The 22993-nt window shown below is 41.1% G+C and overlaps 1 pseudogene; it reads left to right on the top strand.

Annotated features, from left to right (window-relative positions):
- The first annotated feature begins 20802 nt into the window (after positions 1 to 20802).
- On the top strand, positions 20803 to 20955 carry LOC148370529 (U2 spliceosomal RNA; annotated as a pseudogene).
- The last annotated feature ends 2038 nt before the right edge of the window (positions 20956 to 22993 follow it).

Genomic DNA, 22993 nt, shown 5'->3' with positions numbered 1-22993 from the left:
GTTAAAACTTTATTTTGACACTGTTAATTGTGGTAATTGTCAGAATGTGTAGAAGGTCTCGTCCCGTCATCCATCTTTCATCTCCAGTTGTTCGTCTTTTATTTTTTAACGTTTGGGAACTTTAGAATTGCCACTGATAAAACACTGGTCGGGAAAGGTGATCAGGTCCCATTTAAATCTGCCTCTTTTAACTGAGAAGTAAAATAAAATGGGAAAGAATAGGGAGGGAATGCGGGTAGCATTTGCCTGACGCCTACATCAAAAAAGAAATAAATAGCAGCAGGGGAACAATGGGATTTTGAGGGGGAATTATCCCCTCATCACAAATCATTACACACTGAACCAATGGCACTGTTTAGAAGACCTCACATTGTTTTTTGCAGCAGATGGCGCTCTTCGAAGCATGATGAATTCTCTGGTTTTGAACCCCCCCTGGTATTTATTTTATGTCATTATAATTTATTTGTTTCCATTTTTAAAATGAACTACCCTGTATCAGTAATTTATTTTAAAATCGAATTGTTTATATATATACCACAGCCATATCCCCCTAGTGGGAGGTGGCTAGAGTCATTTCAGACTCTTTTTGGGAGATTGATTTAGAGGATGGGATTCCCAGCCCCCTCGCTCAACCCAACTGAGGTGTTGGGAGTCATTAGGTGACCAAACCCCCCAATTCCAACCCCTAATGCTGAACGCCAAGCAGGGAGGCAATGGGTACCAATGTTTAAGTCTTAGGTATGACTTGGCCGAGGCTTGAACCACAACCTCCCAGTCTCGGAGCGGGCGCCCTACCATCTAGGCTACCGAGCTGAATTGTATAAAAGAAAAATGTTTTAATTGTATCAATACAAAGGTCTTCTGAGTTTAATTACTTATTTTAATACTGTTTTATGTTATTGATAAAAAACCCTTTGTTAATAAAATTAATGTATTTTGAATTTGTATGTATTTAATTATAAGTATTTTGTTTTACTTAGTCCTTTTTAATTAATTTCATTTGTTAAAAAAATAATCTAGTGGTTTTGTTTCGTCCATTCACTTATTCATTCAATTTTATTTATTTACATATTTTTAAATTTTTGGTATAAATCATTTTATTTTATTTCAGCAACAACAAAAAACAATTTTTTCAATTGTATTATATTTCATTGATAAAAAACACCTTTGTTTAATGGTTATTTCATGAATTTTTAATTGTTATTTAAATAATAATAAATGAACCCTTTTGTTTTTAGTTTTTATTTATGTATTCCATTTGTTAAAAATACGAATCCACTGGTTTTGGTCAAGCGCAGTGTTTAGCGCATGTGCGGCACAGTTCTGAGGTCATGAAATCGAACTTTCCCGTGTGTGAGTTTGCATGTTCTCTCCATGCTTATGTGGGTGTCCTCCGGCTATTACTTCACATATTGCTGGCAGGGCCACATGACATGAAGTGGTACCAGCTGAAAAGAATAGTCCTCTGAATTCTCATGACCAGAAATGAACCATGGCAACCACAAGCATACGGCTCATTTGCGTGTGAAATTCCTGACTTAGGACCAAGTCTTCTACAAACCACTCAGATGGACTACAATTTTCATTCCACAGACCCATTTAAGTGGATGACCACACGACGAATTTTTAGAAGGCTACTATCAATCTAGTGACTTTCCAGACATTCCAGAAACATTGTGGTCAACTTCAAAGACTGATGTAGGGCTGATGACTACAGCAACTGAGGTCACCATTGAGCCAAAACGAAATCACCACCCACAAATTAGACAATATACTTAGAAACCTGACGCCAAAGAAGGCATATGACCAGTTATTCAAAACAGGATAACGGCAGGCATTCTAATTGAAGCACCAAGTGCCATTTGCAACACACCAATCTTTCCAGTAAGAAAAGCGTATTCCGAATCATGGAGGATGGTACACGATCTCAGAGCAATTCATCCAGCATTAAAACAAAGAGCTCCATGTGTCCCAGATCCACACACACTCATGAATGAATTAAAAATCACACACAAATTCTTCACAGTAAATGCATTTTTCTCAATACCACTGCATCCCTCAGCCAGACATTAGTTTGGTTTCACATTCAACAACAAAAAGTACACCTACACGAGATTACCTCAAGGGTATGCAGAAAGCCCAACCATTTTCTCACAAGAGATTAACAATTGCATTAGTCAACACCAACACAAAGAGTCCACTTAAATTCTAATCTGTTGATGACATTTTGATAGCCAGTCCCACAAAAAAAAAAGAAAATGCTTCAGAATCAATTGAACTATGCAAAAATCTAGCAAGAACTATAAACAAAGCTTCGTTTAAGAAACTTCAATGGGTTCAAAAAGAAGTAGTTTTATTGGGACATCTGGTTTTAGCTGAGGGCAGGAAACTAACAGCTGACAGAAAAATGGCTGTCCTTCAAGCCCCAAAACCACACACCAAAAGATGGCTTTTTTGGGCCTGGTGAACTTCTGCAGACAATGGATCATAGACTATGCAGAAACCACCCAATCACTTCTGGATCTAATCTACACAGGGGAGCTACCATCAAATGCCTCTCTAATATGGACAGGGAAAGCCGAAGAAGCCTTTGTCCAAACAAAACAGAAAATGACTTCATCAGCAGCCATCGGTTTCCCTAATTATGAGAAACCCTTTACTCAAACAGTGGACTGCAAGAATGGATTCATGACATCTGTGTTGTTGCAACAATTTGGTGGACAGCTCCGCCCAGTAGCATACTACTCCAAGAGATTGGACACAGTGGCTCAAGCCTTGCCACACTGTGTCCAATCAGTTTGTGCAGCAGCAATGGCTATACGTGCCTCAGCGGAAGTAGTATTGTTCCACCCACTGACCTTGCTAGTCAGCCATTCAGTGGACATACTACTCACACAAACAAAGATGTCATTCTTGTCCCCAGCAAGACACATAGCAATGACGGCTGTCTTAATACCCCAACCACACCTAACCATCAAAAGATGCAACACTTTCAACCCAGAAACCCTCTTACCAACAGAAGAATATGGACAACCGCATAACTGTACAGAAAAGACAGAGGAAATTTGCAAACCTCGCCCAGATCTCAAAGACTCACCACTCGACGAAGGACAACAACCCAGGCTATGCAGTGGTCAGCCAAACAAAGACTTTAAAATCTGAACCACTGCCCAGCAACTACTCAGCTCAAGCTGCAGAGATAATTGCCCTAACAGAAGCCTGTAAACTGTTCAAAGATAAACCTGTCACTATCTATACAGATAGTCAGTATGCCTTTTTAACCATCCTGCCATTGCTGCCTTGTGGGCACGACGAGGAATGAAGACCTCATCCGGCAAACCAGTCCAGCATGCAAAACTACTAATAGAACTGTTGAAAGCCGTACTACTACCCTCTAAATTAGCAGTGTGCAAATGCAAAGCTCATACATCAAACAAAGACCCTGTTTCACTTGGAAATGCAAAAGCTGATGCAGCTGCAAAGAAAGCTGCACTTCGACAATCGGAAACTTTCACCCAAATGAATCAAGAAAATTTGTCTCATATTCCAACATAAATTTTAATGGCCATGCAAGACAATGCACCTGACAGAGAAAAACAACAATGGGCGGACAAGGGAGTCACAAGAACTCCTGAAGGACTTTTTCAAAAAGACAACAAACCCGTCATTCCCCGCAGCCTGTACCAAGCGGTAGCAATGTTGAGTCATGGGAGAGCCCACGTCTCAACAGGGGGGATGATGTCCTTGGTACAAGGGGATGATGTCCTTGGTACAACAAGCATTTACAATACAATTAGGATTACAAACCTATTTTAAAATTCACTGCAAAATGAAATGAAATGATCTGCATTGATAGAGCGCTTTTCAAGTCAATGACTTCCCAAAGCGCTTTACAATGTGCTCCACATTTCCCAATAGCGGCCTTGTATTGCAGCCATATAAGACACTAACCTGCTAATTGGGGGTATTAGTGGTTCAGTGTCTTACCCAAGGACACTTCGACATGTAACACGGACAAGCCGGGATTCGAACTGGGATCCCTTGATCCCAAGACGAGCGCTCTACCTCCTGAGCTACTGCCGCCCCCAAAAGGGTCACTGAACTCAAATAGCCATGCTGTTATCATGCCAAGCAACATCCGCGCCAAAATCCGGGGTCGAGAGAGCCAACGAAAGACATGTCCCAGCATCCAGCCAATAGAGGGGCCTACACTTGGTCTGGAGGTCCGGCATATCCTTATACTTACTGTGTTCCACAGTCACGTGAGCAAGTTAAGTTAACAATACCCCTGTCAGGATTACAAACTCATTGCCCCATGTGCGAACCTTACCTGGCAGGTGTAGGTACTGACTTTTCACAATATGACCACATACGCAAAGGTAGTGACTACAAAAACTATGAATGGTATGCAGGTGTGCAGACTGAAGCCTCATTACGAGACAAGACCAAAGCATATCGTGAACCATGGTATATGGTTTTTCTTTACACATACTGGCCCAATCACAAAAATGCACATTATGACTGGCCATTGACTGAAACAGCTCAAGAATATAGGAAAGTTTTCCCAGACATGACAAAGACCCGAACACATATCAATATGATAGTTATACTAACACAACAAGGTTGTCTAACTATTGCCCTCTGTCCAGACATTTCAGGTTTCAAGTGTGCGTCCTAACACCAAAAGCCAAACCTCAGGTTACGTGAGGTAACATCGATTCACCGATAAAGGAAAGTCGTATTATCCCCGTAGTAAAGTATCACGATGATGAAAATAATGATGCGACTTTTGGTAATTTTTGGACCGGGCATAACCATGGTGACGACCATATACATCCACTGGCCGCCAACTTATGGTGGTGTTATGCTAACGTGACTGCCTCACGTTATAATGTATCAGGATGTTATGTGGGCTCCATAATGCCTCACAATGCAGGACAAGCTTACCTGTATGCCACCCCACTGAAGCATAATCAAGCTTTAGGAGCAATCAATAAGACTCAAAATAAACCCACAACAGAGACTCACCATGACAAACTTTCGGCACTTGACCATACCAGCCCTATTGGACTCATAGTGACACTACACGATGATCACACCAAAAACTGCGACAAAACAGATAACAGCACTTCGTGTTTTTCAGTTTGTGTCAATTTAAAGGGTCATCACAAAATGAGTGCCATAGACATCACACATTGCAACACAACCGTGAATATCCCTGATAAGAGTAATCTAACTGCTCTTCGTGGAGTTTATTGGCTGTGCGGTTGGAAAGCTTACACCCGGTTACCAATGAATACCACTACTCTTTGCACTCCAGTAACTGTTTCTGACCATACCTACATCATTTCTAAACACCGAGTAATGGCCCCTACTCGTAAAAAACGATCTGTTGAGTTTCAACCACATAATCCAATTTCAGGATCAAACGTCCCTTGGGACCAAAAATACTGGACTACAGGGGACAGACTGACTCATGCCCTGTTCCCAAACAGGAGTCGCCAAAGTCTCCCTGCGCGTAGAAACTATTGACTACAGATTGAACTCCTTCATTAATGCTACAATAGACATAATTGAAGCCCAACAAAGAGAGATTAGTGCCATTAGGATCATGGCCCTACAAACAAGTATGGAGCTCGACCTCACCCTGGCACACCAAGGTGGCGTGTGTGCCCTGATAGGTGAACATTGCTGCACCTACATTCCTGATGAAAATGAGACAGTTATCGATGCCCTGGCCACCATGAATATTCTTCGGAACACAATAACCCAAGAGAAAGATGTTCAACAGGGATGGCTTTATTGGCTCTACTCTGGCAACTGGTCTCAAGTGCTGACGAAGATCCTGTTGCCATTTGCTGGAGTTTTGGTGATGTTCCTTCTCCTGTGTGGCGTATGTTCCTGCTGCGTCGTACCCGCAACTAAAAGGATGGTGTCAAGAATGTTTATTGCTCTTACGTACCATTACAAATTGATTTCTGACCCACAATACTCTGATGATGATACTGACCCAGACAGCATTGTCTAACGGAGTTATCCCTACAAATTAAAAGGGAAAGCCCCTCACTGTACACACCACTGACACACGAAGATCCGAGTGGGTAAGGCCGATCGGGCCCCTATTTACATCGCCGCCGGCAGACGGCCAACGAAGTCACCCAGGCTCGGGTTAGGCCCTGTGGAGACCACCGTGCAGGTGAAGTATTTATGGTTATATTTTGTTTTGTTGTCATTTTGTTTTTGTTTGTTTTATTTCTAATTTTCACAGTCTCTATAAATGACCCGTACATTTAACCATCACTTACTACATTGTATGACGTTTTTATCCTATTCCTTTAAAAAAAAAAAAAAAAAAAGAGTTTTTCACCTTATCATTGCCAACCTGTTGTATTTCTTAATGATGTGTTAACTTGAAACCTCTGGTATTGTTTTCACTGATGTTCTTTAAAATTCACCACAGGGGCGAAATGTAAAGTAGATTACATTTAGTTAATTGTGTATTTCTTTGTGTTCTATGTTACAAATAATCCTGATGAAATAAACTCGCATTTAACTTTTTTTCTCTTATTTCTGTTTTCTATTTTTCCATTTTGAATGTATGAGTAATCATTAAAATACTCACACATAGTCTGATTTTAATACACACAAATACTTCAGGTATTTTCGTTTAATGTAAGGAAAAGACTTATGTGTGACGTGAAGATAATTTCTACGCATGCGCGAAACCCTGAATAAAAACGGTTCCGCTCCCTGCAAACGTTGTGAGGGGGACTTGGATAGGAACGCACCACTTATCCCTCCCACGTCTGTACAGCAGTATTAAAACTACAAATTTGCATTCTGCCTGATTACTTTAGTCAATAGTAGATTAATATCTTTAATAGCTCTCTCAATTCACTCCTCATCCATCCTCTCCATGTGTCCAAACCAACCAAGTACTCTCTTATCCACACGCTTGCTCAGTTCCACTAATACTCCAGTTCTGTCTCTCACAATTTCATTTCTCAATCCATCCAATCTTGTCACTCCTAACATACTCCTCAAACACTTCATCTCAAAAACATTTGATTTATTTCTCAAATCTGCGTTCAGGCTCCAAGTCTGCACCATACAACACAGTTGGCACAATCACTCTCATACAGTCCCCTTTTGACATCCATACTCATACTCTTGTTGCTCATCACTCTCCTCAGAACACCCCAAACCTTGCTTCCTTGACTCACTACACACATATAAAGCACTCTACAATGTTTTAGATTATTATGAAAAACAATAGTCACGTCAAGTCATGTCATGTTAATTTGTATAGCTCAAATGATTTTACAGTGCATTGTGGATGGTCACCTAATGACTCCCATCACATCAGTTTGGTTGAGCGAGGGGGCTGGGAATCCCCTCCTCTGTATCAATCTCCAAGAGAGAGTCTGAAATGTGAATGTGTTCTTGATTCTAGCCACCTCCCACCAGGGGGATATGGCTCCAGTAGATATGGCTCCGGTATATATATATATATATATATATATATATATATATATATATATATATATATGTCTCTCATCTCATCTCATCAGCCGTACTGCTTATCCTCATTAGGGTCGCGGGGGGCTGGGACCCATCCCAGCCATCTCCGGGCAGTGGGCAGGGGACATATGTATAATATATATATACATATATAGTTGTCAAGCTTAATTGATATATGTTACAAAATCATTTTAGTTCAAACAAATATAAACGTCATGAATCTGTTCACATTTTTAAGGGTATTGAAATAGGTTTCAAGACATTTTAATGCAGATTAAGGACTTATTTTCAGAATAATGAAGTGAATGCCTTTTAAGTATTTGAAAATAATAATTAAAAAAAGGACCCCGACTGGTTCTGTCACGTTTACAAACCGTACGTAAGGTTTTTATTTTTATATTTCTTTGCAGTTAGCAGAAGAAGAAATAATACGGCTGCAATTATCACCATGGTGACGACAGCAAGGTCACACCACACTTGGAGATAGCGTTAATAGAGCCAGTTCAAAAGCGCTTGCTGCTTTGTGTTTGCTAAACATTGGCAAAATAATCCAGCCCAGGAAAATGCCAAAGACACGTGCATGCAAAGATTCATTTTTATTTTCCTGAGAGAGAAGCATTTAGGTCCAGAGTCGACTCTAAGTCTATTAGCTACTTTATTACAAACAAAGCTCGCATTGATAAGACAAAAACCTCTGTCTTGAGTAAATATTATTGGAAATAGGGTTAAATACTCAGTCAACCACAAAAAATAAATTGACTAAAAGATTAAAATGACCCAGTACTGATTAGCTTTTTTCAGAACAAGTCCATGGGCACCTCAGATGTCCACAGGAGGCACCCTGGTGCCCATGAGCACAAGGTTGGACACCCTTGATATAAGCTAATTCATTTTTTTTTCTTGTTTGCTAGAAAACCCTCCAAAATGGTAGATTTAAAACAATTTTGCAAAGAAGAGTGGGCTACAACTCGCCCACAGTGTTGTGAAAGACCAGTTACAGTTTGATTTCTGTAATTACAAATATTCTACTTGCTGACGTCATTTTCTGCCTGAAATCATAATTGTAGCGCCTTATGTTGTGCGGCAAGTATGTCAAATTCCTCGACGCGATTGAATAAACTCTTCCTTCGTCAACTTTTAAATGTTTGGGTTTGCATTTGGACTTTATTTAAAACAGTTATTTTCATACTTTCACCTCTTCATTCTTAAATAAAAGAAAACCACAAGCATTCCAAAGAATCAAATGCAATTGTACCTCCACTACTCGAGGGAGCAGTGCCACTCTCATTGGCACTGTTTTCTTTAGATTTTACATCCACGCTGTGCATATAGTAAGGAGTATAAGCATTGAGTATTAAGTGTAGATACCAAGTAAAACAGTCTCAAGTGACCCCATGAATTTTTTTTTAACTCAGACGAGGAGAATAAGTTCTCTGGGCGTAAGTGTCATGGTTGCCATGGCGCCCAATTGGCCGCGCCCGTGTGTGTCACGGTTGCCATGGTGCCCAATTAGCCCTGCCCGTGTTTGTCACAATTGCCATGGTGCCCAATTAGCCCCGCCCGTGTGGTGCCAGCTGCGGCTCGTTGAGAGATTGACTTTCTGTTTATATAAAGCTCAGCGCTCTCTTGCTTCAGGGTCAGCCCGTCAAACGAACTTTTGCCCCACAAGACGTGGGTTTTGACTTGGTCCTGTTTTCCTGTGATATCTCCAGTCCGGTATTGTTCTCGTTTATTGTTGTCCTGTTTAATTTCGGGTTCCAGTTTAGCTTACGTCCATTTTTGGACTGTTTATTATTTTCTTCAGTTTTCGCTCCCGTCTAGCTTTTCCTGTTCATTTTTGATATCCTGATCCGTTATCTATCTTGTCAGTCACTTCCTGTCCGGTATCTACCCCATCTGTCCGATATCAACTCAAGTAATTGGAATCGTTCTCGTCGGTATCTGACTTCCGTTCCGGTCTTTCCACGCCAGACCAGCTACCTAACGTGCATTTTCCGTAAAATAAACGTTACGCTGGTTCTGACAGTACGGGCTGACCACAAAATGGACCCAGCGAACGCTCACACAAGCGCGGATTGGGCAGAGTTGTCAAGTGACGTCACCGTCCTTCAGCTGCCGTACCAGCAAATTGAACAGATCGTGCGGCATCGGCAGGAGATTTTAGCTAAAATTACTGAGCTCCTGTCGCGTCGGCTGTCGCTGCCGTGCTGTCGCTGCCGTGCTGTCGCGTTACCTGTACATTCAGCCCACGGACTCGCCCGCCATGGCAATTGCTGCGCCTCGAATGGGGTTTTTGGGAAAATGTGTCGCCGATCCGTCCGAGGTCCCCGTCGGCCTCTTTGCCTGCAAGTCTTCCAGCCTGGCTCATCCATCTGCCTGCACGTCTTGCAGCCTGGCTCGTTCGTCTGCCTGCACGTCTTCCAGCCTGGCTCGTTCGTCTACCTGCACGTCTTCTAGCCTGGCTTGTTTGTCTGCCTGCATGGGTCATCTGTCTGCCTGCCTGGGTCGTCCGCCTACCTTCCTGAGTCGTCCGTCTGCCTGCCTGACTTGCATGCCTGCCTGCCTGCCTGACTCGTCCGTCCGCCATCCTGACTCGTCCGTCTGCCTGCAAGTCTGCCTGCCCGGGTCGTCAGTCTGCGAATTATTTGGAGTGGCCTGTGGCTTTTTACATTCAGCAAACATGTCTAAAACTGCAGTTCATTGTTTGACAAGATCGTTTTTTTCTTTTGCTTCTATCAGCATCGTCTCACAGGTCGGATTAAATCCCTAGGCCAGCCTGATGCGGCCCACGGGCCGTAGTTTGGTGATCCCTGCTCTAAAACCTGACTGAGTCCTAATTGTCCTTCAAACAAGGGCACACAGAACAAGACCAATACCAGCAAAATTTGTCTCTTCTATTTTTCTGTTTTGTTTTGTTTCTGTTTTGAAATATTGATAAATACAGTGGAATCTCAATTAGGGCTGCCATACCAACACAGATATTGAAAATGTGGTCAAGAATCTAATTAGCCGGCTGTAATTAAACAGTCACACGCGGGGTTATCTTTCCCGCGGACCTTTGATGTTTTGCATAATGTCTTGCAAGTCATTAATAAAATTCTGTACAATTTTCTTTGTGCTGTTCTATCATAAAACCCCTTCCCCCCATTTATCCCCCTACATGTAACCCACCCACATCATCTTTGAATGCAAGTGTCAACACATCACAAGGGCCTCTGCTCTGCAGTTAATTTACTTTTTTGTGCATATTACATTTTAAAGTTGCACGCACGCCACCACTACTCCTTTTTTTGAGAGCGCAATTACAGAAGCAGATCAAATTAAATCCTTGTGCCAGCGCAGCTCATTTGGAGTGTAAAACATTGGTGGTTGTGCAGTCGAGTGTGCGGCGAGTGTCATGAGAAGGGGATGGCGTGGCCTTTTGTGTCCCCCGTAATTAAATCACCCGCAATCGCTTCAACTTAAATCACCGGCCACATCAATATTAAAAGGCAGCACCAGTATTTATGTGGGGATACGTTATGGCAGGGGTAGGCAACCCAAAATGTTGATAGGGCCATATTAAAAAAAAAAATGTATATGCCCTATAATGCATGCAACTCATGCTGGATTTATCTGTGTTAGCTATATTAGCCTACTAAGTTGAATCAGAGGTCTCCAACCTGGTGCCCATGAGGACAGCTGAAAGTGTGTGCGGACCTGTTCTGAAAATACCCCACAAGTGCTTGGTGATTGTGTTTTTTCAGCGTTTGACTGTGTCAATTAAACTGTACTTAGGATTTCTTTCTTTTCTTCCCTTTCTTCTTTCTTTCTGTCTTTCTTTCTTTCTTGCTTCCTTTATTTTACTTCAAATAACAAACCTAGTAATAACAAAGTAACAACATTAAGAAGTACAAAATACATTTTTTATTTTATATATCAAACCGTGTTCCCTTTGCACTAATGAGTAGCAAAAAGTAGCTCTCTTGAAATAAGTCATAGACCCCTGCTTTGGATAATGATGCACCTCGTCGGGTGTAGGATACTGCCTGAAGTTTGACTTTCAATTTAATTATTTGTCAGGAAGGACCAGAACAGAGCACGAGACCCCAGAGCGTTCGTACAATTCTTTATTTGGGGAAGTGTAAGGGTTAGCGGGAGACGTGATGACCGTCGAACGTCAGCAGCAGCAACGCCGTGAAGACAACTTCGGAAGACGTAGCCAATCGTAGCGTGGGACGGAGGCAGGTTGAGTTTACCAGGACTGGAGAGAAGATCGTAGCGTGGGACGGAAGCAGGTCGAGTTTACCAGGACTGGAGAGAAGATCGTAGCGTGGGACGGAAGCAGGTCGGATCGGAGGCAGGTCGTATCGGAGGCAGGCAGGCAGAATCAGGTAAACAAGAAGGCACATGTAATCGGGAGAGTCTTACGGGGTACAGAAGTAATCCTCCGACAAAGAGTTCTCTGCGTAACGCGTTTAAAAAGGGAGCATTAACCAATCAGGAAGCACATTCCAGCGCGCCACATGATTACCCCAGGTGGCTCCACTTGGGTAATCATGACATTATTTACAGCAAGTTAAGTCAAGTCATCTTTATTTGTATAGCCCTAAATCACGAAGAGTCTCAAAGGGCTTCACAGATTATTACACTATATTACACAGACTATTTTTCAGCCGACGAGAAGAGTAGGTTATGCTTTGACAAAATAAACAATAAAGCAATCCATCTTATTACACGACTCATCACAGGAAATTGAGTATTCGGGCATTGAATGTCCTTGATTTTAAATGATTTTATACATCCAACTATAAAGGATATTATAAAATTAACTACAAAGTAAGTACATTTACTCAGTTTGATGCAGTAGAGAGATTCACTGACTGTTTTCTTCAAAGTACATTAGAAGGTTAGGCTGTCTGGAATGCATTAGACATAATTATTTTCCCCCCATTTTATTAACACTCCACTTGTTGAAACATGAATATTTTGTTTGTTTGTTTGTTTGTACATGATTCAATTGTTTGTTTGTTTGTACATGATTCAAATTGAATCTTTTCTTCCGGCGCCGTCACGCATGGCAGCCACTCCAGCAGCTCCCGTGTTATTTTCGATTGTTCTCGATTGTTCTCAGCTCAGGGATGCTGCTGGAAATGTGAATTTCCCTTCGGGGATGAACAAAGTATCTATCTATCTATCTATCTATCTATATCTTGATAACAGAATTCCTGTGAGTCCTGACGGGAGAAGGCCAGACGCACAAGGACAAACATCGCGACGCCCTTGGGCGAGGAGGTGCTGAAGCTGGCACCTGGCACCCCCATGGGAGGAGTCAGCACACCCATGGGAGGAGTCAGCACGCCCACGGGAAGAGCCGGCACGCCAGCTTATGAAAAGACGTGGGAAGATCAGAGAAGATGGGATCAAGGGAGAACGAGAGAGACACTAATTCGGCTAATTCGATGGAGTTCACTTAGTTAAATTATTTAAGAAAATAAATCTGCCCCCGTGTGGAAATGCCGGTCTCTTGTCCGTCTTTTCACAAAAAGAAACGAGCATGCATTGTTAGGTGAATGAAGGTTATGTTTGGTTAATGGAGTCAGATAAGTAATTCGAACAATTTGGTAAACGATACATTTTAATATATTTATTTCCCAACAATTTGCAGTTAGGGAATGTTGCTTGCCATTTTAATGGCCTTTTCCTTCATTATCTTAGTGGAGAGAGCCATGTCTTTATTTTTCTGCATTGCTTCCCTTTTTTTTTAAATCTTCAAATGGCTGTTCTAATATCTTGATGAATGACTCCTTTATGTAGTCACCATCTGTGAATGGTTTCCCCTGCTTCATTATCTCCTGGGTTGCAAGAAAACTTTTAGTTTAGGAAAGGCAATCCACTTCTTAAATTTATTTTTTTGCACTCATTAAATGAATCCAGAAGTGATGCAATCACACGTATTCTCTCACTTCCAACTCGATACTCTGCCAAAACTGTAGCATGCTTTCTTTGAAAAGTTCTTTCAACTTAACTGTTTTTGTTATTTGATAACTTATCTCTACAGAGCAAACATTCAGGCATTCCATCCACATTGGCAATGCATGCAAATAATTCGGTCCAAGAAATGTTGGATCCTCTATACTCCTCAGTTATATTTCTCTTATACCTTTGGGGTCAGTGGCCGATTTGTTGATAACAGCCGCCTGCGTTGCCTGATGATGCTTCCCCTTTAAAAGGGGCTGAACTTGGGCCACACAGCTCGAGATAGTAGATTGAGAGAGTAAAGGTGAGGAACAATGCACCGGAGTTTAGCTTGAAGCTTGTGAACTCGTACCAGCTCCTTGTTGAAATGTAATATGTAATCCACACATTTTCACAGCACTGGAAAACGTTAAAAGCGTTTTTGTCATGTTTATCATTATACAGTACCCAATATTTTTCAATATGTAAACATTTTTGAGAAGGGGGCAGGAAGACGCATGTGTTGCCGACCCCCGCGTTATGAAAATGACTATTTTGGAGAAAAAAAAAAAGGATTGACTTTAATGCACAGCTATGGCAGTGAGCGGCGAAGTGTTGGCCAACCTGGGAGGACGAATTTCTGTCAAGTGCTGACAGCGTCATACAAAAAAAGGCATTACAGAGTAAATCAAACCCAAACAAGCGTTTTTACAATTTGTTTTCCCTGGCAAATGGAGAGCGCGTTTGTTAACAACAACAGAGGCGGGCAGGACAAAGACTAGGAACCTTCCCGTAGTGTCCTGCGAAGGGCTCTCCCCCGGGGGAGCCTTACGAATCCAACTCAATCCACTCAGACTCGCTCTCTCTTTCTTTCTTGGTCCTCTCTCCTTCTTTGTCTCTCCTACAACAAGGACACCAGAGTAAGACCTCGGTTATTGCGGTTAATGGGGACAAAAACCACCTGCGATAAGTGAAAACCTTTGCAGTACACTCCCCCCCCTGTATACAGTACAATACAGTACTCCATATGGAATACGGTTAGAGAGAGAGATTCTTGTTATACAATCAAACATTCAAACATTAAAAACAAAATTTGACTTACCCCTTACAATAAGTTCTTTTAAGCGTCCAGTAGTTGATAAAAAGACCTGTGCAGTACGATGAGGTAATAACGATGAATGACTGCTCAGGGGCAGGAAGAGCTTTACTGCTCCTCGGATGACTGCGATGACGATGCAGGAGAAGCTGCAGGAGGCGGCGTAATGGATGCAGAAGTTGGCGTAGTACCCTCAGGCGCCATAGCATCATACAAAGACTTAGCCTTACCTCGGATTAGGTTAGCATCCAGGCTAATTTTCTTCGCCCGACAATCGTGGATCCAAATGACCAGTGCATTTTCCATTCGCACCATGGTCTTATTTTGGGTGTTAACAACCCTTTTGGTATCTTTTGTGAAATATATTGCAGCCGTTTTGCGGATGTTCTGCTCTTCCTTCTTTATGTAGCGTACAGTGGATTCGTTAAGGCCATATTGTCGGGCTACATTAGCATAGCTATTTCCCGCTTTCAATTTGTCCAGCAAACTCACTTTTTCGGCAATCGATAGCATCTTTCGCTTCTTCTTAGGTTCACAAGCGTCACCCAGGAATGAAGGGTAATCAGGAGCCATCACGAGGACTTCACAAAACTTTAAAAATCACCGCGAGACAAAGGGTAACTACAGTAATGGCGAGAAGCGTACTGTATTGTGCTGTACGTATAGTAAACGCACGAGATATGCGTGGCATACCGTTTTGAATGGGCCAATGGGGAGTTGAGTATTCAGCGAGTGCTGGCCAATGAGCTTGCGTTTATGGCTGTGACGCTTGCGTACACGTGCATTTCTTCGTGTTTTCAAATTTTGTAAAATGTTGCAATTACTAATTCTAATTGAATATTTTGTTTTCAAATTTTGTAAAATAATGTAATTTCTAATTTTAATGTTATATTTTTCATTATTAATTAAAAATCTCTCTCTCTCTCTCTCTCTCTCTCTCTCTCTCTCTCTCTCTCTCTCTCTCTCTCTCTCTCTCTCTCTATATATATATATATATATATATATATATATATATATATATATATATATATATATATATATATATATATATATATATATATATTATTATTATATAGATTTTTATTTTTTTATTTATTTTTTTTTAATTTTTTTTTGGGGACCATTACAGACCGCGAAGCTCTGGAGCCGCGAACGTCGAACCGCGAAGTAGCGAGGTCTCACTGTACAAACATCTTCTTTTTTCCCTTATCTCTTGTTTTCCTTATCCTCACTGTAAAATGTGGGACTGGAGTGCCACATCCAATTTCGTTGTCACAATATATCCCATGTTGTAACAATGACAATAAAAGTATATTCTACTGTATTCTATTCTATATGTATTTATATTAGCCTCCCATCAAATTGACCAAAGTAGACGCATATCCAGCATATCCTGTGGAGAACAACACAAGTTTAATTTTGTTTAAATGTTTTGATACAAATAAACAAATACATTTAAGAAATCACATTTTCAACGTCATTTTTATCTTGTGTACTGGAAAAAACAACAAGGGGCAACAAAAACACTGCAGTAAAACACAGGAGCTATTTTTCAAAACTAAATGCAAAGTTAATTAAATCACTTTATTACGGATTAGGTTTGATTTTTGAGCAGTTATTTTTCCTTTTTTTTGTCCTTTGATGTCCATGGCAGATCGCACACACACGCTGGTTTGCTACCTGCCTGGCTCTAAAACGGCTCCTTTTAAATAGGTGGGACTTAGGAAGTACAGCTCGGCTCTCAGTGAGAACCTCTCACTTAGGGGACACGAGAAGGACAAAACAAGCAAATATTTGCGAGTATTTAAGTGGAGGGGATTTAGGAAATGGGTTTAATGTAGCCTCAATGCACAATTTATTTTTTATCAAAGAATCCTGTATTAGCCCTTTGAGACTCCTTGTGATTAAGGGCTATACAAATAAACAAGACTTGTCTAGCACACCATCCATTGAAGACGGGATCTATAAATTATAATTATGGGGGACTTTAACATTCATATGAACTCCCCACTCAGTTCACTTACTATTGCGTTTCGGTCTTTAATTGATACATTTCGTTTTAATCAACTGGTTGATTTGCCAACCCATAAAGATGGAAACACACTAGACTGACTCGAGGAGTTTTAACCTCAAACATTATGGTGTTACCGTGTACTACCGTTATCTCTGATCATTATTTGGTTACATTTGAGGTGCTAGCTAAATGTAGTGCTAAAAAAGCTGAAGGATTTAGCGGACGCAATATAAGCACTGGCACAGTTTGAAATGTTAGTCATTGGTCCATCTAAATGCCGTGACTTATTCTCAAAAACTGCTGTGAATATTGACAAATGTCACATCACACAGAGTGACTCAGTTAAAAATTTAGGTGTCATATTTGACCCTGATCTATCCTTTGAAGCGCATGTAAAGAAAATTACTAGAACCGCTTTCTTCCATCTTCGTAGCATTGCTAAAATCCGTTCAATACTGTCTCAGTCGGATGCGGAAATTATAATTCATGCGTTTGTTACCTCCCGTCTCGATTACTGTAATACACTACTCTCTGGTCTCCTGAAGTCTAGAATCAAGTCTCTTCAGCTGGTACGAAATGCCGCAGCGAGGCTTTTAACTAGGACAAAAAAGTACGATCACATAACACCGATTTTGGCTAACCTGCATTGGCTCCCATTTAGCCTTAGATGTGATTTCAAGTTTCTCTTAGTATTATACAAAATCATTCATGGACTTGCTCCCTCTTATTTTTCAGATCTGATTTCCCCCTATGTCCCGGTCCGAAGCCTACGATCTGAGAGTGCCGGTCTTCTGGTGATCCCAAGAGCAAAGAAGTGTTCTGCTGGTTCGAGAGCGTTCTCCATCCGGGCACCGGTGCTGTGGAATGCTCTTCCCTCTGAGATCCGATCTGCAACCTCAGTGGAAATGTTTAAATCTAAGCTTAAAACTCACTTCTACTCCATAGCATATGAATAACCTACTCTTCTCGTCGGCCGAAAAATAGTCTGTGTATTACACTATATTTAGTGTAATAATCTGTGAAGCCCTTTGAGACTCTTCGTGATTTAGGGCTATACAAATAAAAATGACTTGACTTGACTTGACTTGACTTGACAGACGTGGCAGGCAGACGGGTGTGGCAGGCAGGCAGATGGGCAAGCCAGGCAAGCGGACAGGTGATTCAGGCAGACTGACAGCCGATTCAGGCAGACAGACAATTTAGGCAGGTGCACAGAAGGGCGGTGACGTCACCTGACAGTCGTCGTACCTCGCCCTCAGTCTGGTGCAACTGCTGCAGGGTGGAGGGAGTGTCCAGCTCTCCCCAATCCACGCCTTGTGTGAGCATTCGCTGGGTCAATTTCTGGTCAGTCCTTACTGTCAGAAACCGAATAGACGGTGGACCCAGACGCGTAACGTTTTCACACAAGTTTTATTTTGCGGTAGCAGGGCGGTCATGTGCGGGAACACAAACGTCAGCGATTCGGCAATCGCTGGGCAGAAGAAGTAAAACAGAGAAGTCAGGCGCGGTAAAACAGGAAGCCAGAGGCAGACGAGATCGAAACCAGACAGGGCAGAAGGAATCAATACCAGATATAGGATACTCAAGTAGATGCTGGACAGGACGAGACAGACGTTGTCGATACCTGATACTGGATACACGAGCAAGATACCGGGCAGGACGGAACAGACGGGATCGATACCAGATACTGGATACAACAGCAGACACAGGATGGGACAGACAGGATCAAATACCTGATACTGGATACACGAGCAAGATACCGGACAGGACGGGACAGACGTGATCGATACTGGATACTGGAGCAACATACCGGACAGGACAGGCCTGACAGGCTCGATACCAGATACTGGATACACAAGCAGGATACCGGACAGAGTCAAAATAAACGTCTTTCAAGAGCAGAGGTTCTTTGACGGACTGACAATGAGTGAACGAGAGCCCTGAGGGGAGCCAATCAGGCAACGAGCAGCAGCTGGCGCCAAACGAGCGGGCCCAACTGAGGGCAAGGGCAACAATGACAAATTCAGGTTGTTTTTTTTTTTTTTTTAACTTTAATGATTCTGTTGTGAATTTCATGATTTTTTTATTTATATACCATTTGTGGTCACTGTGGCTCAGGGATTTTTACAGGTTATCGTTTTACTGTGTTGTTGTTTTCTAGAAAAAAGAAAAAAGTACTTATAATGAGCACAAATGACCTATATATGAACCTTTTCTTTTCTACTTTCTAGCTTTTTACAAGTAAAAATAATATAATCTAAATAAAATAATAATTGAAAATAACCAAAATACTGAAATATAATAATATAATTTATCTATTTATCTACCGTGAGCTTATCCCTCGAGTGGGGTCACTGACACAAAAATGTGCAAAATCTTTATATTGTTTGATGTTTTTTAAATTTTTTTTATTTATCAAACTAAATAATCTATTAAAGGGAACGTGTTGTTTAATAAGTGTCTCTTATTAAAAGACTTTCATTCAATAAAAAACAACATTGATTTAATTTTGGGTCAAGAAATTTATTTTTCTTTTACATAGTGGAATCCATAAGTACCGTCAATTCCGGACTATAGAGTGAACCTGATTATAAGCCGCACCCACCACATTTTAAGAGGATAGCCGCTTTTGTACTTACACAAGCCGCACCAGCATATAAGCCGCATGCCCCCACATTAAAACATGTAACATAATCACAAAATTAACCCAAACCCTACTTTGAGTCCCGTGATTGTAACTGAGGGGTTTTGGGGTTTTTAAGGGTTATGATTCTATCTTCGTTATTCATTATCCATTATCCGTTATCGGTCAGTTCATAATACGCTACAAAGCCTAGGAGCCGGGACACTTACTCTCAGCCAAAAGGCCAAGCTAAGGTCCTAGCCCTAAAGCCTTGCTGCGATCATTGCGAATATAAGTACACAGTCCAAAAATCACAGCCGGCAAAATAACGGAAAATGATACCGGCACTTAACATTGGTTGCAGACCTGCAGAGTCCGGGTCCCGTTGAAAATAATCCAAGGAAAAAAAGTGTATATTTCCAAAGGTAAGGGTGGGAAAAATATATATCCACTATTGTCTGCCGTGTCCACAAACACTCACCTTTACCGGTCCCCACTTCCCGTCATCCCCCGCGTCTGTTACGCCCCTTCTTTTTAATTGGTCAGTGCAAGACTTATCAGAATAAGTGTCCAAAATAAAATAAATACAAATAAATAATAATAATAATTATAATAATAATAATAATAATAATAATAATAAATACATTAAATAATAAATAATAATAATAATATATACATTAAATTGAATCAAGATGGCGGCGCGTGTAAACGCTGCGGCTTCACGGGCTCCAGTTCGTCTTTTGTTTTTCAGTGTCCCCTTGTCCCTCATATTTTCCCTCAGACTCCCTTCGCATATACAATAACATCCACAACATCCCGAGGGATAAACATTGTACTTGCTGTTTATGCTAACGTTAGCATAGCGCTAAATCTCCTATCCGCTGCTATCAATAAACAGCAGCTTACACACCCCAACGGAGCTTTTATCGTCGCCGGCGACTTTAATCGGGCATGTTTATGGACTCTACTCCCCAAATCCATTCAATACGTGGACTGAGCAATTCGGGAAAATACACTGGACTATGTGTACTGTAAGATCAAACTTACAGTTCGATCCACCATTTCTGTTTGTCCCTCACCCCCCTCATCACCCCCCCTCCGGAGGAAGCAGAGCCTATTTACAACAAAGACAGTTAAAACATGTTCTTTGTTCCTTTATCTCTTTGTTTCCTTATCCTCACTGTAAAATGTGGAACTGGAGTCGTCCAATTTCGTTGTTACAATATATCCCATGTTGTAACAATGACAATATAGGCATATTCTATTCTATTCCATTCTATTCTATTCTATTACAAAAATATACAGTTGCAAATACATATTATACATAATTACACATATCTACAAAGAAAGACGGTACACCGAGAGAGTTTTCAAAGCTTTAATAATAATATTATAACTTTCATCCCAAACCGTGCCTGTGAAGGGTAGCAAAACTCTACTAGGAACACGCTCGCAGCACAGTCAACTGGTCTGTTAAAAAAACGCACCAAACTTGCAGAAACAATGGTAAACCGTTTGGCCTGGACGGATCTATTGACACTAACAAAGATGTTATATAATGAAATTGTGAATATGCTTGATTGCTATTAAGATTTTCGAGAAGGGTTGTTCAAACCTCACATTGTTTTTGCTGTTAAACGTCATATTGAAATATAATATTGTGAATGTGCGATTTTTGCAATCCGGAGATGGAATAAGAGCTTGCTCTGTCCACTCCTCACATCGGCCCGGTATTGCAGTACCTCCGGGCACGGTGCATTCGCAATGATCGCAGCAAGGCTTTAAGGCTAGGACCTTAGCTTGGCCTTTTGGCTGAGAGTAAGAGTCCCGGCTCCTAGGCTTTGTAGCGTATTATGAACTGACCGATAACAGATAATGGATAATAAATAAAGAAGATAGAACAATAACCCTTAAAACCAATCCCCCGCCCCCCTTCCTCATCTTCCTCCTTATAACCGACGTCATCAAAGTTGTCTTCCCAAGTATGGGCAAGAGACTTTATCATATAGACGACTTCCCACGCTCCCTTATTCATAAACACGCTAGCAACACGCACGCAAGGTAAAGTTTGCGTGCAGTAGCTCTGTTTCCGTCTTTATCGGACTGCTCGATTGTGTTTAGGTGCGTCATGTGCCTTGAACTCGAGCGCCGCTGGCGGCTGTTAGAAAAATTACATAAATTGGCCGCATCACTAAATAAGCCACAGGGTTAAAAATTTGGGAAAAAAGTAACGGCTTATAGTCCGGAATTTACGGTAGTAGTTTGTCTTGAGTCTTGCTGCTTGCTGTGGCACTGGTTTTTATTTGCATTAGGCAACAGTACGCATTAATGTTTAAATATTACACAATGGGGCTTTACATATACGGTAATATCTCATGAAAAGATCATTTGTATATAAAAAAAAAAAAACTTACTGATATGGATGAATGGTACAGTTACTCAGGGGATCATTGGATGAAAGCAAAGACAGTAACCAATGGCATGCTTTTTCAAACAGTAAATGAAAATTAGGCAATTTTTGGAAATGTTGGAATAGCATTGTTGTGGCACTACACCGCAAATGCAGAAAAAAAAAGAATATTTTTTAATTGTGGCTGCCTTGCAGTTTTAATACAATAATAATGATAACCAGTGTTGGCAATAACGGCATTATAAATAACATAGATACGTAACGGCGTTATTTTTTTCAGGGATGGGATTATCTAACTCATTATTTTTTCTGCTGTCAAGACGCCACTATTGGAAACTGACGTAGGTTTTGCGTGTTTTCACATACCTTTTGATGCATGCGTTTACTTACGTTTTTGTGTGCATTTCCGTACTTTTATGTGTTAAATTTTGAGTGTTTACATTCGGTTTTTCATATTTGTGTGTATATATGGACATTTTACGTGTTTACATACCCTTTGTGTGTTTACGTACATTTTAGTGTGTTTTAGTGCGTGTTCACGTACGTTTTTGTAAGTGTTTATGTGCTTTTTTTGTTTGTGTTTTTGTATTTTTCAATGTGTTTATGTCAGTTTTGTGTGCATATTTGTGTGTGTGTTTACATGCATTTTAATTGTGTGGTTATGTACCTTTTTGTATGTGTTTACATGTTTTTGTGGGTTTTTACGTATGATTCTGTGGTTGTTTCCATAGGTTTTTTGCATGTTTATGTACATCCTAATTGCTATTTTATCATATTGTTTACTGTTTATATTTGATGCACTTCAAGTGTAGGATAAATCTGATATTAACTCAGTTACTTTTTGGAGGAAGTAGGGAATAACCATACCTAATTACTTTTTTACAGTAACATGCCCAACACTGATAATGATATTGTCATGATTACCTAAGTGGAGCCACCTGGGGTAATCATCTGACGCGCTGGAATGCGCTTCCTGATTGGTTTATGTTCCCTTTTTAAGCACGCTACGCCGAGACCTCTGGGTCTGAGGATTACTTTTGTACCCCGTTTGACTCTCCTGATTTACCTGTGCCTTCTTGACTTGTTTACCTGATTCTGCCTGCCTCCGATCCGACCTGTTTCCGTCCCACGCTACGATCTTCTCTCCAGTCCCAGTAAACTTGACCTGCTTCCGTCCCACGCTACGATTGGCTACGTGTTCCGAAGTTGTCTTCACGGCGTTGCTGCTGACGTTCGACGGTCATCGCGTCTCCCGCTAACCCTGTACGCTTCCCCAAATAAAGACTTGTAACGAACGCTCTGGGGTCTCCTGCTCTGTTCTGGTCCTCCTGACAGATATGTACAAAAAGGCTCAGAAGGTGGTGTTGTGTTCTCTTAAACAAAATAGACGAT

The sequence above is a fragment of the Urocampus carinirostris genome, chromosome 3 (genome assembly GCF_059441175.1).
Source record: "Urocampus carinirostris isolate Australia breed hairy pipefish chromosome 3, RoL_Ucar_1.0, whole genome shotgun sequence".
Taxonomy (NCBI): Eukaryota; Metazoa; Chordata; class Actinopteri; order Syngnathiformes; family Syngnathidae; genus Urocampus; species Urocampus carinirostris.
The sequence above is the reverse complement of the archived record's forward strand: the minus strand, read 5'-3'. Positions and strand labels throughout refer to the sequence as shown.